The sequence below is a fragment of the Phragmites australis genome, chromosome 1, assembly GCF_958298935.1.
Source record: "Phragmites australis chromosome 1, lpPhrAust1.1, whole genome shotgun sequence".
Lineage (NCBI taxonomy): Eukaryota > Viridiplantae > Streptophyta > Magnoliopsida > Poales > Poaceae > Phragmites > Phragmites australis.
Window position 1 is genome coordinate 15,513,621 of NC_084921.1, and position 17,988 is coordinate 15,531,608.

Below are 17,988 nucleotides of genomic sequence, written 5' to 3' on the forward strand. Positions count from 1 at the left end.
ATTTGTTACCATCGATACTTATGTAGGCAACTAGTCCAAATAGATCCATATGGAGAAGTTACAATGGTGTTGTGGTTGTCATCATATTTTTGGCGGGGTGTAGAGCTCCAACTTGCTTTTCTGCTTGACATGCACTACAAATCCTATCTTTCTCAAAAGAAACATTTGTTAGTCCTAGGATGTGTTCCCCTTTTAGAAGTTTAGACAAATTCCTCATTCCAATATAGGCTAGTCGGCGATGCCATAGCCAACCCATAGACTTAGCAATCAAACAAGTCTCAAGCTTCACTTTATTTGTTGAAAAATCAACAAGATAAAGTTTGCCCTTCAAATGACCTGTGAAAGCTATTGAGGAATCCTCCCTTCTATTGACGGTCACACCCTCATTATTAAAGAGATAATTGTAGGCCATTTCACAAAGTTATGATCCGAACAACAAATTGTAGCTCAAAGACTTAACAAGAAGTACATTGAAAATTGAATGATCATTTGAGATGACAATTTTACCTAGACACATTACCTCTCCTTTTCCATCATCACCAAACACAATGTTTTCATGTGATCCTCTATTTTGTTCAAATGATGAGAACATGTTTTTCTCTCCGGTTATATGATTGGTGCATCCACTATCAAGTATCTAACTTGTTCCACCAGGAGAGTATATCTACAAAACATATTAAGCTTTTGTTTTAGGTATCTAAATTTTCTTGGGTCCTTTAATGTTAGTAACTAGCACCTTTGGCACCCACACAATCCTTTCACAATATGGTCTTTTGTGCGGGCACCAACATATAGAGCAACCAATTTATCATGGTGGTTCCTCTTAAGCACATAAGAGGCATAAAATATGTCTGTGGATGCATGGCCTTTGGATTGCTTTGCTTGTGTGGTGAATTAACTTTCTTGCCTCCCTTGATGAACTTGAGGCACTCCTTTCCATTTATCAATACACATTTACTTGACTTGCTCTTATGCATATCAAAGCCAAGGCTCTTCTTTTGCTTGCTGTCCTTGACCTCAATGGTCTTGTATAAGGCATCCTTGGATTTGTACGTCTTCAATCATCCATACTTGACCAACTCATTTAAATTGTCATTTCTTTTTGTAATACTTGCAGGGATTGAGCATTAGTAGCACAAGCATTTATATCAATGTTGTAACACTTTGCACACCCTTCATTAGTGGAGGCACTAGGGAGGCTTTTTGCATCATTAGAGAAGGAGTAGGTGTTACTCCGTAGGGTATCAAATTGCACTTCAAGAGCTTTATAAGTTTCATCCAAACATTTGAAATTCTCTTGAAGTGTGTCATTGACACCCTTTAGACTAGCACTAGATTCATTGGTCAAGCTTAATTGCTTGGTCAACTCCTCAACCTTCTCCTTCTCTTTAGCAAGGAGCTTCTCAAGTTCAAGATTTCTCTCATTTTGAAGGATGAGCAAGTCCTTTTGCTTCTCGAGCTCTCCTCTTGGATCTCTATTGTCTCCATTAGTTCTTTTATTTTAGTTATGGCCTTTTTATTTAGACCTTTTAGCAATTTTTCACACCCACTATCACTATCACTATCGCTATCTAGGAGCTTGGGTTGTGATTGTACCTCGCGCCCCTTTGCCATAAGGCAAGTGGGTGTGTCATCATCGTAGCTCATGTCACTAAAAAGTGAACTGGTTGGGGGAGTAGAGAGGATGGCAATGGTGGCAACCCCTTCATCATCAGAGTTGGAGTTAGATTCAGAGTCGGGGTCGTTGGAGTCCCATTCCTCGATGATGTGAACTTGACTAGAATAGATCTTTTTGTGGGTCTTGCACTTGTCCTTCTTGTAAGGCTTGTTCTTCCTCTCTTCCTTACCCTTTTCTTCTTGTTTTTAAGATAGTCGGCTATGAAATGGCCTACTTCGCCACACTCATAATAAGCTCTCTAGGATTGTCTTCTTTTGGACTTTTCTTGTACTTGCTATAGCCGCCCTTGTTCAAGAATTTCTTAAACTTCATCACAATGAGAGCAATTTCTTCATCATCGGAGCTCTCTTCTTCGGTTGAGCTTGATTGTTCAACTTGCTTGATCTTACTTGCCTTCAATGACATTTCTTTGGTCTTGGAGCTTGAGCTTTGCTTGACAAGGTTCTTTACTTCCATGGCTTTCTCCTCCATGAGCTCATAAGCTAGGATTCTTCCTAACACATAACTTGGCGTGAGTTTCTTGTAGTCCCTTCTCTCGTGGATGAGTGTCACCAAGGTGGGATTCCTTGGTGCGAAAGCTCTCAATAATCTTCACCACCTTGTGGTCATCTAGATCATCACTTCCAAGGCCTCGAATCTTGTTTGCAAGCACTATCATGTGGTCATACATCTCTTGAGGGTTTTCATCGTCTTCCATCACAAACCATCCCGACTTTCTTTCTAAGAGCTCTATTTTTTATTCTCTCACACTTGTGGTGCCTTCATGTGCCACTTTGAGAGTGTCCCATATCTCCTTGGTCTCTTCAAGCCCATCCACTTTATTGAATTCCTTGAGGCTTAAAGCACCAAGAAACACACTTGCGGATTATGCACTGCGGTGGAGGTATTGCTCTTGATCGGGAGTGAGCTCTATGTCCTCATTGGGCAGCCCAAAACTTATGCAAACAATTCTCCAAACACTTGGATGAAGAGAGATTATATGAATTTTCATCTTGTGCCTCCAAGCGGCATGGTGCATCCTATCAAAATATGGCGCACGCCCGGACGGCATGGAAATATAGGAATGTGATGCATTCAAATATCATAATTGAAACCGATTTCAACTCCCTAGTTCTTACTGTCACCCGACTTCAAAGGATCCACCTTAGGACTCTTCAGGCTTCAAAGACTTTTATCCCTAGACATCGACATATTCAATTTCTCGAAGAGGTAAAGTCTTGTAAGAGATCTAGCTCTGATACCAATTGAAGGACCGAGATTCCTGTAAAAGACACCAGAATAAGGAGGTTTCAATCTATCTGGAACTTCCAGGTTAACTGGAAAAACCAGACCGAGCACCCTTACCCGGAGCCCCATCCGGAGGTTCCGGCAACCCGGAACTTCCGAATTGCACCCGAAACATCCGGATACACAAAACTTGATAGCACACTCCGATGTACATGGGCTGACTTGTGTCTCTCATAAATAGTCTAAATAGGTACTTTGAGCACTGAGATATCTTCAAGTCAATATGTACGTATTTCTCTTGATAGTACTGCATACCTGTACTCAATTTAAAAAATAAAATGAATTTAAATCTATTGAGTGACCACATGCCACTTCTCTTTTCTTTTTTGAGGGAGTCTAGCGTCTTTTAATTTCTTCATGGGACTAATACATGTTCATAAACTCATTAAACTTCATTACTCACTTGATCACCTGTCTTCAATTATCCAAAACCACTACCACATAAAGACTGATCACTACCGGTTCCAAAACCCCATCGCTGCTGGTTTTGGAACCTGAAGTCTTTACTCGGAAGTGATAATCGTAAATATCACTATCTGGATCCCAACTCATCACTAATCACTATACATCAATGACAAGTCTGGATCCCAACCCGTATTTTTAATATATATATATATATACAAAAATAAGACAATTTTTTTGTGTATTAGTGAAAAAGGGAACTGGACACATCTTCAATGTCTGTTTCCTATGTAGTCTCCGAGATAAGACGAACTTCATATAGATCATCGCCGCCACCTTTTCCTGCATCATTAAAATAATGTTGCAACAATGGGTGATAGAGTATAAAATCTTCATTGCATTGTGGAGCAAAACAAAAAATAACACAACTCACCAATTTCTGCCTTAATCCCAAGACCAAAAAAAGAGGTGAATTTTGCCTGCACGAGAAAAATATGAGCAGGGCACCAATACTCTGATAATCTTACATACCTAATTCTATTATAGATTTTGGGTATAAAAAATAAACAATGCATTTTTCTAACACCTCAGCTATCATATATACTACATCCCGACAAGTAATATTAAACAACATTCCTATATAGATGCATTATCTTGGGAGGATAGTCTGAAGCATCTTAGACCATGTCATTGGTAGATCCTAAACTTTTATGAATTTGAATAATCAACTCATGAAATGAGTACAAAATACAAATTCCAAAATGAAATGTGTGATTCACGATATGCAATATATTGAAAATACTACCTCACAGAATAAAGCAAACAAAGAGAGAACTCACTTCTTCTCGAATCTTTTATAATCTAGGTGCACTATGTCTTGTAATGCCACCACCCTGTCAGATAGAAAAAAGATATGGCATATCTATAAATAAGATAAAGCAACAAAGTCCTTACTATTAAAGAGAGACAAGAAGACACCTCACACCGATGACCATTGGCTGAGCTCAAAATCATTGATTTGAATAAAGTTAAACTATGTTTATTTCATGAAAATAGAGAGAACAAAGAATTCCCAAACCATATTGAAAGATTTGATGTAGTGCTTCCTCCAGGTGCTGCTCATCACCATATCTAAAATGTGTAACTTCACTCCTAACCTAGAGATAAGAAATGCTAAAAGATTTACAAATGGCACTGCAGAAATTTGCTGTTATTTGATTCTATGCTTGGCCTTTCTATAGTTAAGATTGTCAATTCATAGCACAAGTTTCTACTTTTTTCCTTGCAAATGTCATTAGTACCTTTGTTAGATCCTCTATGCAGCTTGCTGGAAATTAACTGAGAATCTTAGTGTTATGCATTTTCATTTCAATCTCCAAGATTGAAACGTGCGACATCATATTGTATTATGATGCATAAACAGCTAGTGGGGTTGAAATAACATCATTTTCCTTTCCCATATATGCAATATATAGAGATTTCAATTATTAATAATTAAAGCCTCATGTCGAATTCCACTCATATTATGATGCAGGGCATTGGTTTCAGTTCATCATACTGCATATAGAAAATTCAAGAATCAGAACACACTGCAGCAACAAAACCAAGTGCCTTCAACCTAATCAATTAAAGCATTTATCACTCAATCAAAATTTTCGGTGAAAACTGCATCTCAAGACTTAATTTCAAGTACAAAGCATCAAGGTGTGTAATTTAGGGAAGATGAATGACTGTTAGAGGCACCCATAGAGGCATTAAGTAACATGATCCTTCCTAAAGATTGTACATGTATGTAATTTCTTGCCTTTAGGGCCATGCCAATGATTGTGAGGTGAAACCCGTAGGTCAGCAGCAGAGCGGACCACTCAGAACCAAGGAGGTTAAAATACGACCCAAATTCATACCTGAGATGCAAGAACACGTGAGCTCACAATTGCAATATCCATGACAAAGCATTCCAAATCTCTTAAACTGGCACATCAAGATTGAAAGAAAGTATGAACTCACGACAGGAGCCAGATCCCAAGATCATGCCCAATCACACCAAAGGACACCTGCAAAGTAGGAGTGATTCAGCACACGATTGCTCTGCATGACAACCGCCATTTGCTACCACCATCTTCCAAGAAGCAAGGAATACTCTGGCTGCTCACCTTTGTGAGGGAGAACTCATTGTTCGAGACGACGGCCTTATCAACACCGGTGGCTGGCTGTGCCGCGGAAGGGGACACACCTACCAAGCGCCAATCTAGGCTCCCTTGCGGCAGAACGCATGGTAGAGGAGTCAACAGGGCACACGCGCTGATGCGAACAAGCGAGTGAGTGAGACGCCAAGGGCGGTGGAGAGACGGTCCCGTGGCGCGGTGGATCGATGGAAGCGAGAGGAGGCGGGGAGAGGCAAGGGTAGCGGCAGGGCGGGGAAACCCTAACCCCATCCCGTGCCCCTTTTATCAGCATGCGGGCACACAGGCACCCCTTCCTGTCCGGCTCAAAGGCTGGAGCAGCCCAGGCCCAAGTTGAGATGCCTTGCGAACTATCGTGGGTGAGAAATGACATTAGTTACGGCTAATAACTGATACATGTCACTAATGCTTATTCATTACTGATACCTGAGTCATTAGTGATAGATGTTCTTTATCACCCATCACTAATAACTTAGTCGTTGATACCCGTCACTAATGACCATGTCATTAGTGACAACTTATCAACTGACCCATCACTATTGTCATTAGTGACAGTTGTCATTAGTGACGATTGATTTTCTCACTTGTCATTAATGATTTATCATTAGTGATGGTCTGATATAGGTCCCAGTCCGGGATGATATTAGTAACACGTTATTATTAGTTGTCACTAATAAATCATTAATGACACGTAATAAGCAACCGTCACTCATATATCATGTCATCTTTGTTGCTTTTTACCTAGTGGTCCAGCGCTACGAAACCGATAAGAAAAGGCGCGTCTCAATAATAGAGTCAGGATGACAAAAACATACGTAACCGCGGCGTTGACAACAAAGATGAAAGATTCTTCCCGACATGAGAAGAAGGCACAAAAGTGACTGGCAAGGTAGCGAAGGGTGAAGAGCCCAATCCATGAACACCAGTCCGACCTGATCTCCAAATAGCGGTGCATGCCACCAACATTCTCGGCAATCAAGTATGTTTGCTTACCAGTACAAGAAACATGTGGTCAACACAGCTTTTAAGCTTACAAGAAAAAAAAAACAAAGTTTCTAGGACTAAGCACTATTTAATGCCTGATCGGAACACATGAATTTTATAAGAAACCGTCGAATCAAATTTCTGTGTTTCAAATAAAGAATCAGGATTTTCAATGAAAAACAAGCATCTGGCTGTCACTATAAAAAACTATTTTTCGAGACACCTAGATTTCATTTCTATAGACGGTTCATAGGACCAACCGTCTGAGAAAGTGGCTACACCCCCGTGCTGCTGAGGACCGCATGTGGAAATTTATTTTCACAAGCGGTTTCTTATATCAACCGCCTGTGAAAATAGCTTCATAAATAGTGCATCGTCTCGGGGAGCATTTAGACAGGCTCTACTGTTGTCCGAACAGTAGAGCAGCTCAAGTGGTGGCGGATTTAGAAAATAGGGGGAAGGTTTTGTTTTTGAATTCCTTGGAGGAGCTAAATAAGGTATGTGTATCCCATCTCTAGCTTGTATTTTTTTTGAGTTTTAGATTTAGATTTAAGGCTAAATTAAGGTTTAAATGTGATCTAGAGATGCTCATGGTTCTTGCCATTTAGATCATCAAATTAGCTCAAATTTGTTGCAATATTGATTTAATTGTGTAGATTCACATGATTTCTAGCATTATATTTTAAAAATATAGCTAGAATTTGATGTTTTTTAGTCTTAGGAGGTTTCATCGTAAATGGGGATTTTTTCTCTAGATCTAAATCTAGATCTAGATATCTAGGGAGAGGGAGAGGGAGAGGGGAGAGGGGAGAGAGGAGAGAGGAGAGAGTAATGAATTCACATTATTTTGAGCCATAAATTTACGTCAATGTAGATTCAATTGCATAGACATATTATAATCATTACAAGCCGATTTTTTCCTTTTTTTAAAAAAAAATCTTTTTAATTCTGATTTTCAAATTAATTAATTGATGTATCTAATTTTGTAGTTGCAGTTAAAGATGGACAGAGCATGGATGTACGATGCGCCAAGACATGAAGAAATATACATCAAATGACTCTCTACTTTTATTGAAACCGCCGAGAAGGACACTTTAACTAAGAAGACAATAGAAATATACTGTCCATGTTCTGACTGCAAGAACCAAAAATTATGGGATAAATCAAGCATAATCAAATCACACTTGATCTTGAGAGGTTTTGTTGAGGATTACAAATGTTGGTCCAATCACGGTGAACAATGTACAAGCGAACCAAACGAGGACATCGCTGCTGATCAAGTCGATGGTGATGATGAGGGAGCAGTCGAAGGTGACACTGATGTTATGATAGATGCTGATGCTGATTTTGATCTCGATGATGATGTTGATTTTGATCTAGAGGAAATGTTGCGCCACGTAGAACCGCATGTTTTAAGGGACACGAGAGGTTTAGATAATTTCGAGGCGTTACAGAAGGCATCGAATGAACTTTTGTATGAGGAATCGAAGGGCTGTGGTAAGGAGTTTACGGTGTTGCATTCGGTGCTTGAACTTCTAAGGTTGAGGCCAGCAATAGATGGTCCGACAAGCGTTTCTCGGATTTGTTGAGTCTCTTGGCAAACATGCTTCCGAAGCCTAACTCCTTGCCCACCACCACTTATCAGGCAAAGAAGCTTATCTGCCCGTTGTCATTGGATGTGCATAAAATACACGCGTGTCCGAACCACTGTATCCTCTACTGTAAAGAGTACAAAGCCTTGGATAGATGTCCAGTGTGCAATGCGAGTCGGTACAAGAGGAATGATGATGGTGAGGACGGAGATGCTTCCTCCAACACGAAGAAGAAGAAGAGTAATGCTGGTCGTGATGACCTAGACACTTCTTCCAACGTGGAGAAGAAGAGAAGAAGTCCTGCGATGGTGATGTGGTACCTACCAGTGATCTCCCGCTTGCAGCGTTTGTACTCGAACCCTAGGGACTCTGAAATGATGTGTTGGCATTTCAATGAGCGCAAGAATGATGGAACTAAGGTTCGACACCCCGCTGATGCTAGGCAATGGAGAAAGTTCGATGCCATGTATCCAGAGTTCGCTGAAGAACCAAGGAATGTAAGGTTCGCATTGAGTACCGACGGAATGAAGCCTTTCGGTGACATGAGCACCTCACATAGCACTTGGCCAGTGGTCCTGGCCATCTACAACCTTTCTCCATGGCTATATTCTTATCCAAGGACCGAAACAACCTGGCAACGATATAGATGTGTTTCTGGAACCATTGATGGAAGATATGACGAAACTGTGAAACGAGGGGGTTCGGGTGTGGGATGAGTTTCGACGACAGTACTTCACGCTGAAAGCCATGATTTTTGTTACCATCAATGATTATCCCGCCCTTTTTTCCCTATCGAGACAGGTTAAAGGGAAGCAAGGATGTGCAGTGTGCTTGGACGAAACCGCGTCTGTGTACCTTCCGTACTCATAAAAGGTAGTGTACATGCGACACCGACGGTTCTTACTCAGAACTCACAGATACCGCAAGATGAAAAAACATTTTGACAACACGGTTGAGAAAGATACTGGCCCGAAACCTCGCAGCGGGGCACTAGTGTTTCAAATGGTCAGTAGCATCAAGGTTGTTTTCGGGAAGCTGCCGAAGGGTAAAAAGAGGAAGAAAAGTGAGATGCCAACCAGCACACTGTGGAAGAAGATGCCGATTTTCTTTAAGTATTTGCCCTACTGGAAGGACTTGGACGTCCGTCACAGCATCGATGTCATGCACGTTGAGAAGAATGTGTGTGATAGCATCCTTGGCCTCTTACTGGATATACCGGGCAAGACAAAAGATGGAATCAAGTCACGTAAGGACTTGGTGCATTTTGAAATCAGACCAGAGCTACACCCTGAAGACAGACCAAATGGGAAACATTATCTTCCCCCGGCTAGCTACTCTTTGACACCTGAGGAGAAAAATGCTCTATGCAAGTGCTTACATGGGGTGAGAGTCCCGGCTGGCTACTCATCCAACATTAAGAACCTAGTCTTGATGAAAGATTTGAAGCTAATCGGCATGAAGTCTCACGATTGTCATGTGATGATGATGCAGATGCTCCCTATTGCAATCAGGGGTATCAAGCCAAGATACATAAAGGTGGTCATCACACGATTGTGTCACTTCTTCAACGCAATTGCTCAGAAGGTGATCGATGGTGAAAAACTGGGTGCTCTACATAGTTACTTGGTAGAGACTCTATGCCAACTTGAGATGTGCTTCCTCCATCCTTTTTTATATCATGGTACACCTCTTGGTTCACATCGTGAATGAGATAATTGCGCTGGGCCCTGTATTCTTGCATCAGATGTATGCGTTTGAGCGGTACATGGGCATTCTCAAGGGCTATGTACGGAATCGTGCTCACCCAGAGGGTTCCATGATCGAGGGCTATAGTACCGAGGAAGTCGTTGAGTGTTGCATCGATTACATAAAAGATTCTAATCCGATTGGTGTACCTGTATCTCGACATGAGGGGAGGTTGTCTGGGAGAGGGACCAAAGGAAAGAAAAGATTCATCGATCATGATTACAAAGCAGTGGAAGAAGCACATTTCACCACCTTGCAGCATATCCAGTTAGTGGCGTCATACGTCGAGCAACACCTGAATGAGCTCTACACAAAAAAATCAAGGCCGCTCGTATGATTGGATCTTGAAAGAGCACAAGCGTCGCTTCACCACATGGTTCAAGAACCAAAACCTTTCGGATGGTGAATTTGTAGATAAAAAAAAGTGAAAATGTTGGCTTGTGGCCCATCAAGTTTAGTTACGTCATGGCAAGCATATGACATTAATGGGTACACGTTTTATACCAAAGCAAAAGACAAGAAGAGCACGACCCAAAATAGCGGCGTTCGAACAGAAGCCTATGACACAACAAGGGAAAAGGTCACCTACTATGGGTTCATAGAAGAAATCTGGGAACTCGACTATGGAATGAATCTGCAGATCCCCGTCTTTCGGTGCAAATGGGTCAAACACCCAAATAGCGTGGCGGTGGACAACTACGGCTTCACAACTGTCGACCTCAGCATTGTAGGCCACAAAGATGACCTGTGGGTACTCGCTGATCACGTCGCATAAGTTTTCTATATAATCGACCCCGCGAATGAAAAGAAGCACGTAGTTGTTGCCAGAAAACAAAGAATTGTCGGAGTCGAGAATGTGGAGGATGAGGAAGAATACAATCAGTTCGACGACGTGCCGCCTTTTGGAGATCCAGAAAAGATCAAACTTGTAGAAGCGACCCTCGATAGATCTGTGATGTCGTACATGAGTCTGGATGGTGTAGGGAAAACAGTTGAAGGCAAATAGTACCATGTTATGCGAATTATTTTCCAATGTGACAGAACCTGAAATTTGTATAAAATTAGGATAAGCTTTAATTTGTATTGAGGACTTGTATGCATGATGTAAGAGAGATTTTGCTTTAATTTAGGGCATCTATATGCTTTAATTTAAGATGCTTTAATATGTAATAGAATAGTATTTTCCAAACAAGCAAAAATCATTTCACAGGTTTCTGAAGGCGGTTAACGCATTTCCACAAGCGATTTCTTAGGTGAACCGCCTGTGAAAATGGATTTCCACAGGTGGTTGGCTTAAGGAACCACCTATGGAAATAATTTCCACAGGCGGTTTCTTACGTTAACCGCCTGTGGAAAACGTTTCTGTTTATATAACCGCGCGCAGCCCCGAAAACCCTTGCGCTTTGACAAACTTTCGACCGCGCCGTCAGGCTGTCCCTCCGTCCGCCGCTCGTGCTCTCCCTTTCCGCCGCTGCCCCCGACGAGGAGGGCCACTGCACGATGCCGCCGCCCCCGAAGAGGAGGACTGCACCGACACCGAGGAGGAGCCGTCGCCGCGGAGTTGGACCGCGCTGATGCCGAGGAGGAGCCGCTGCCGTCGAGTTGGACTGCGCCGACGCCGCCGCCGAGTTGGACCGCGCCGACGCCACCGCCGAGTTGGACCGCGCTAATGCCGCTGGTGAGTAGCTCCATATCCCCCTCCCAGCCGAGCCATCGTAGTCGGTTTTCCGGCCGGCCGTGTGATGCCCTGCTTTTCTTTGTGATGCCGGCCATCGTGCCATTGTGATGCCGGCCATCGTGCTGTTGTGATGCAATGATGGGGAGGAGCCCAAAATCTGTCCGTCACCATTTTTCATGTGTGATGAACTTCAATTTCTGTGATGAACATCAATTTCATCAAGCTCTCCGATGTGCACTATATAGATTAAAGTTCGTGTAAAGAATATAAATGATGTGAAAATTTTATGATGTTTATCCGATTGATAATGCAAGCCATTAATTTGTATACACTTTGACTATTATTTTTTTCACGTCGTCATTAGCTATATGGCCTTAATATTTGTGGACTTGTATTTGCCATTTCTTTTACCTACTGTTCTCTAGGCAGGCATTTCTTTGCTGGTCAACTCAATACACAACCAGTTTAATTATATCACCACTCTACATATCCCTTCGAAAAGAAATGGTATATGTGCCTTTTGCTTTTAAATTCGTTTCTTACTGTTGTACACAAATGTTTTGGAGAGAAAAGCTGCTTCTTTTCCCTCAAAGGACGACTGGTTAGACAGATGATTGCTCCAAATGCTCACCACATTAACGATCTGAAGCAAATATGCGATCATGCATGCATGATCTTCTCGTAGCTCCTAATTAAGTATGAAGTTCTTGTAGTGATGCATTATATATGAAACCGGGTTTTAGTTAGTTTTCTTTCTTTGGCCTGTTCGATCTGTTGTTCATGATCTGGAGAAGTTCTTCCATTCCATGCATGCATGTCCCATTTGATCTTCTCCATATCTTTTCTTATGCATGGTTAGATACTTGCAATTGGAACTAAGTCGTTTCTTTCCAAAGAAACATGCAATCAGTACCTCCCACTCTGGAAGTATCCATTAGTTGCTGACTATAATATTATTCCTGTTGAGTTCTGCCTTCTCAAGATCTTGTCCTTTAATTCCATCATTTAGTCAGAAGTACTGTAATGGAGGCCTACACGCCCTCACTGATTCCTGCTTGAGAGTTATTCCGGGTCGCCTTATTTGTGTGAGAGAGCGAGTTTGGTCTATATATGATAGGATTTACTGTTGATGTAGTCCTTAATTTCCCTTGGTGTTAATTGTAATATAACATATATAGCCTCCGTATATATGTTTGCCTATTATTTTTTCTTATAGAATATTGTTTGCAACAATAGAATTATGATCACACGAAAGTACTTTCAAGTATAGAATCTAGTGATACCATTTTTTATCAAAAAATCGACATGTATTTAGAGATTTCGTTGGTCAAAGATCTCGAAGAGCTTGATTCTAGAAACAAACGGAGGGAGCAAAACATTTTAATATACACAAAAACCTAGGGACCGACAAATTATTTGCAGAACAAACAATTTTATTTGTGGTGGTGTGCGCGCCCTTGCATCTTCCTTGTAATTAATCGAGAAAATGATGCCTAGTTTGTGACAATTGATCAAAAATTAAAGTCTTGGCAGTCATATTGTGCATTGATGATAGGGTGAATGGTAATTCTATATGGATTTGGTAGGAATACATAAAAGTTCTATTCTTGAAAGGACGCTTGTTAAATTAAATGATGTCCAGCATTATTCACTTCAAGTAAGTGTCCTAGATTATTGGCCCTTTCCCTTAAGTGATACTTGTGGAAGCCATTGAGGATACATATGTAAGTTAAATGAATTTAATATGAACAAAAGTGATGCTATGCAAGTGGTTAGCAAATTAATGGTGTTCTTGAAGAACATTGCTTCCCTGCTAGTCTGAAGTGATATTGTTACTTGCACGGATTTGGTAATTTCATGGTCTCCTAGTCTGTTTATAGGCATCACTTTAGGATCTCAATCCATTGGCAACCTGGCTTGAAATTTCTCTTGGATGATTCTAACCATCCTATCATTTTGTAACTATTTATTTGATAACTGTAAGCCGTTGATAATTGCGATTGTAGGGCACTAGATCCTGAGTGCACGGAAAATCCACAATACCATTGAACATGTACGTGTGTGTATATGCATAACCTGTTTGAGATCTCATCCAAGGGTGAACACATTTGGGAATAAATTCTAGATGGAGATGAGCAGTTATGTTAAGCTGAGCTCCAATGCGCGCAGTCAGGCTCGGTGGCACACCTAGCGACCTTGCCAATAGAGCTAACGCTGAAATTGACGTCACCACTCCAGAATGAAGTCAGGCTCGACCTTGCCAATAGAGTTAAGTTATCCATATGGCTGCTCTGCATAACTAACGTAGATGTTACATATAGTTCCAAAGGCCCAATATGACTTGGTCAAAATGAAGTTAGTTTATGATTCTTCCCATTATGTTGCTCTTATTATCCCTTGTATCTATAGCTTTGGGACACAGGGGCGTGATCTGCTCAAGATTGGATCACACACAGAGGCGTGATCTACACAACAAGTTGACAACAAGGACCAAGTCCGCATAAGTTGTTCTGCATCTCTGCTCGTACTCCCTCGTTAGAGAGCAGGAGGTCGAGCAGAGATGCAGAACAGTGAGGAAAAGGCCATGGGTTGTCGTAGATTTCCTATTATTTGCTAGTCACAATTCTTTTAGGATCTTTTAGGATCTGTTACATTGATTCCTTTTCTTTCCTCTAACAGTTTAAAATCCATACATTGATTCCTTTTATTTCCTCTAAAAGTTTAAAATCCATACATTGATTCCTTTTCTTTCCTCTAAAATAATCTAGTTGTTGAGTAAGTACCATGGGGTCTAAAAAACCAGAAGCAAGCAGGAGGTCTGATAGGAGCCCAAGCCTGCTCCCAATAGAGGGCACTTCGGCACAGACGCCGCTCCCAATAGAGGGTGTCCCAGCACAAGATGGGGCGGATGCAACCAAGAGGTCGGATAGGGGCCCAAGCCCTCACCAGTCGTCCTCCTCCGACAGCAGCGAAAGCTCGGGGTCGTATCACAGCCCAAGCCCTGTTCCGTGCGATCGGGAGATCCGACGTCACGAAAGTGACAATGACTACAATCCTACTTCTGTGCCCGAAACTTCGGGTCCCTCTGGGGGTACGCTGAAACGAAGAAGGGGCGAGCGTAGCAGAAACAAGTTGTCGTCCGGTATTTATACAATAACACAGGTCGGTGTTGAAGAGGAGCCTGTTGCACCTCGTGAGGCCTGCGCTAAATTCTACAATAGTTGCGGATTTTTTGTCAAGGAGTACGTCCCAATCACTATAATTGATTGGCGGTTGCTACCGGATGAGACGAAGGAGCTCCCGTGAGCAACATTGCAGAGAACCATCCGATTCCCCGCGGGAACAGAGGAAGCCACCAAACATAATGCATTGAAAACTGTGGGAAAGAGCTTCCGGAGCTGGAAGAGTGAGCTGAATAAGGAATTTGTGAAGAAGAACCTGGTACCCTACAATAAATACGAAAAGATTACATCAGACCAATGGGCGGAGTTTGTTAGGTAGAAGACCACACTTAAGGCCATCAAACTGGGTGAATCGTTCAAGCACCTTGCGAAGAAGAACAAGCACCACCATCACCTGGGCTCGTCTGGGTACGCCCCCAAAATTCCTGAGTGGAGGAGGCAAGAAGAAGAGGCTGCCCGGGCTGGGAAACCCAACCCTTTGGAAAATTGTGTCGAGCGAAGCAGGAACTGGGTCTACGCTCGGTCACAACGAACCAAGTCTGAGGACTTAGCCTTCAATAGCCCCGAGACCATGGAGGTGACCCATACCATTCAAGGGCTTGCTAAGGAAGGGTCTCTAGAGCCCGACAGGGAGAATGACCTGCTTACCAAGGCCTTGGGGAACAAGGAACACTCAGGTCGCACTCGAGGCATCGGATCAAAAGTGGGCTGGAAGCATGGGTTCCAAGACGCCGCGGGCCAGTACAAGACCCGTAATAGATATAAGAAGTCCCTAGAGGAATAGATACAAGAACAGGTTAAGGTCCAATTCATGAAAATATGGAATGAAAAGAAGAAGGAAAAGGAAGCATTAATGCTGATAGAGCAACCAACCAGCCCAGGCTTTCAAAGCAGCGTTGGGTCCATGCAGGCCAATAACCAGAGATATCCTATGGATGACATCACAGAGGCTACCCCTTGCATGCTACATGTTCCGGTAGGCAAGGGAGACTTCACTGTTGAGGCGGCCACGGGCCAGGCCATTCCAGGCCGTTTGTTTCACAATCAAGACATTCCGGCCAGTTACGCCAAGGTACAAGTGGACTCGGTACAGCCACTTTTCATGAAGTACAAGCTAGACATCAGCACACCTGAGGGTATCGAGCTTCTCGATGAGGCTGTTGGCAACTTAATTCTGTGGCCCAGACAGGATATCATCTTCAACCATCAGAAGTCACAATCGCCAGCGTGACGGCCACCCCCGCGCCCAGCATCTCTGCCTCAGGCACCTACGCTCCAGAGCCGAGCCTCTACACCTCAGGCAACTCCGCCCCAGAGCCAAGCCTCTCCTCCTCAGGCAGCCTCACCCCCGCGCCCAGCATCTCTGCCTCAGGCACCTACGCTCCAGAGCCGAGCCTCTACGCCTCACGCAACTCCGCCCCAGAGCCAAGCCTCTCCTCAGGCAGCTTCGCCCCCGCGCCCAATATCTCCACCTCAGGCATCTTCGCATCATGCTTCACCATCTGCAACTCCGACACCTCCGCCTCCAGCGTCTGTGACTCCGTATATTCATCACCTGAGCATCGAAGAGTCCCCAAAATGATTACCCCATATGAGAAGACTCTACCTGATCCGGTGAAGAGGTGGCTTCTGTCCTCAAAAGAAAAGGCATCATCCGCTCAGGAATCTCCAGCGAAGGGTGATCTGGCAAAAGAGACTGGCAAAATATTGAGTACCCCTCAGATGGATTTCTTGCCTACACCGGATGTTCCTAAGAAATATGAGCATTGCAAGCCATTTCTGCGATCGTTTCAACTCCAAGAAGGTCCATGGGAGATGAGAAAATTTCACGAATGGTACATGCGGGCATGTCACGCGGGGTTCTCCGTAATCACTGCTTCTGTCCCCGCTAACGTTTATCTAAGCGGAGACTCCTTTCTCATGTTGGATTTTAAGGACATGCACACTTTGTTCCGCCGTGAAAAACTCGACATCAATCTCATAAGTGTGTGGTGCTTGTAAGTGCCTATAATATACCCCTACGTTCATATATCTTCCAATGTATGCTATAGAAGCTAATGACTAGTGACATGTTCTGTAGGATGCAATTTAACAATGCGGAAAAGTTGAAGAGGCCCGTCGAATTCATTAATCCGCAACGAATTTCCCAGCCCAACATGGTTGTGAACTTGAGGAATGATGACTCCCAAATTAAGGGGAAGAGTAAAAAGGATAAAGCAAGGGTCCTAAAAGACTTGACCAAATCAAAAGGCTCAAAATGTCAATCTACATAGGAAGGGCTATGCTAGAAATGTAGGACAAGGACTGCATCTTGGCTCCCTACAACTTTAAGTAAGTGTGATACGTCATGAACCTCACATAAGTATTCAACTTATTTGATCGATCAAGAGTCTAACATAAGTATTCATGTAGCGACCACTATATTTGTATAATACTGATGCCGAAGTCGAGCAGACTCGTGGTCCTTAATTCAGCCGATTTCCAACAAAAATCCTATCAAGATTTCATTGACGTTATACGGAGGTAAAAAAAATCCCCATACATAAAATTCTTATAAATCATTTATGAATTGATAATTAATTATTGGCATTCAAATAGGGCCTACAAGTGGTACGTAACGAAAGGTGGGATACACGATACGGTCAAACCGGATGCGATGACGGTCCGTACACACTTTCCGGTAATAACACACTTGTAATACTTGCATCTCGCTATTTATGACGAAGAGTCTTATTGAACTAACGAATAGAACATGTTTTTATTTGAAGTGCCACAAACAAGGTTTCAATAGCGTTCTTTGTGGATATTATATTTGTGAGTTTCTTAGGATAAACGGAAGGTACACAACGAACCCTGAGGACGTAAGTCATCATTGCACCTGCACATTCTTGTTTGGTTATGTTTCTATTATCAAGAGTGTTTTAACTCTTTTAGTTGTGTTTTCAATTCAGGCACGGATGATCCAATGTACCGACCAATCTCTCACAGACAAAGATATTTAAAATGTCCAACGTGACATGTGCCGATTTATTTTGTACGAAGTCATCCACAAGAGTGGCATATTCTTTGATCCCGGAGGTGAATTAGCTAGCCATCCGAGGTTTTGTGAGTGGGAGAGGAAAGACTTGTGATGTTGTGAATATTATTGTACTTGTGTTAAATATTGAAATCTGTGATATTGAAATCTGTATTGAAATTTGTTAAAATCTGTGTGAAATCTGTATGCTCATTATTTTTTGAAAGAAATACATACCGT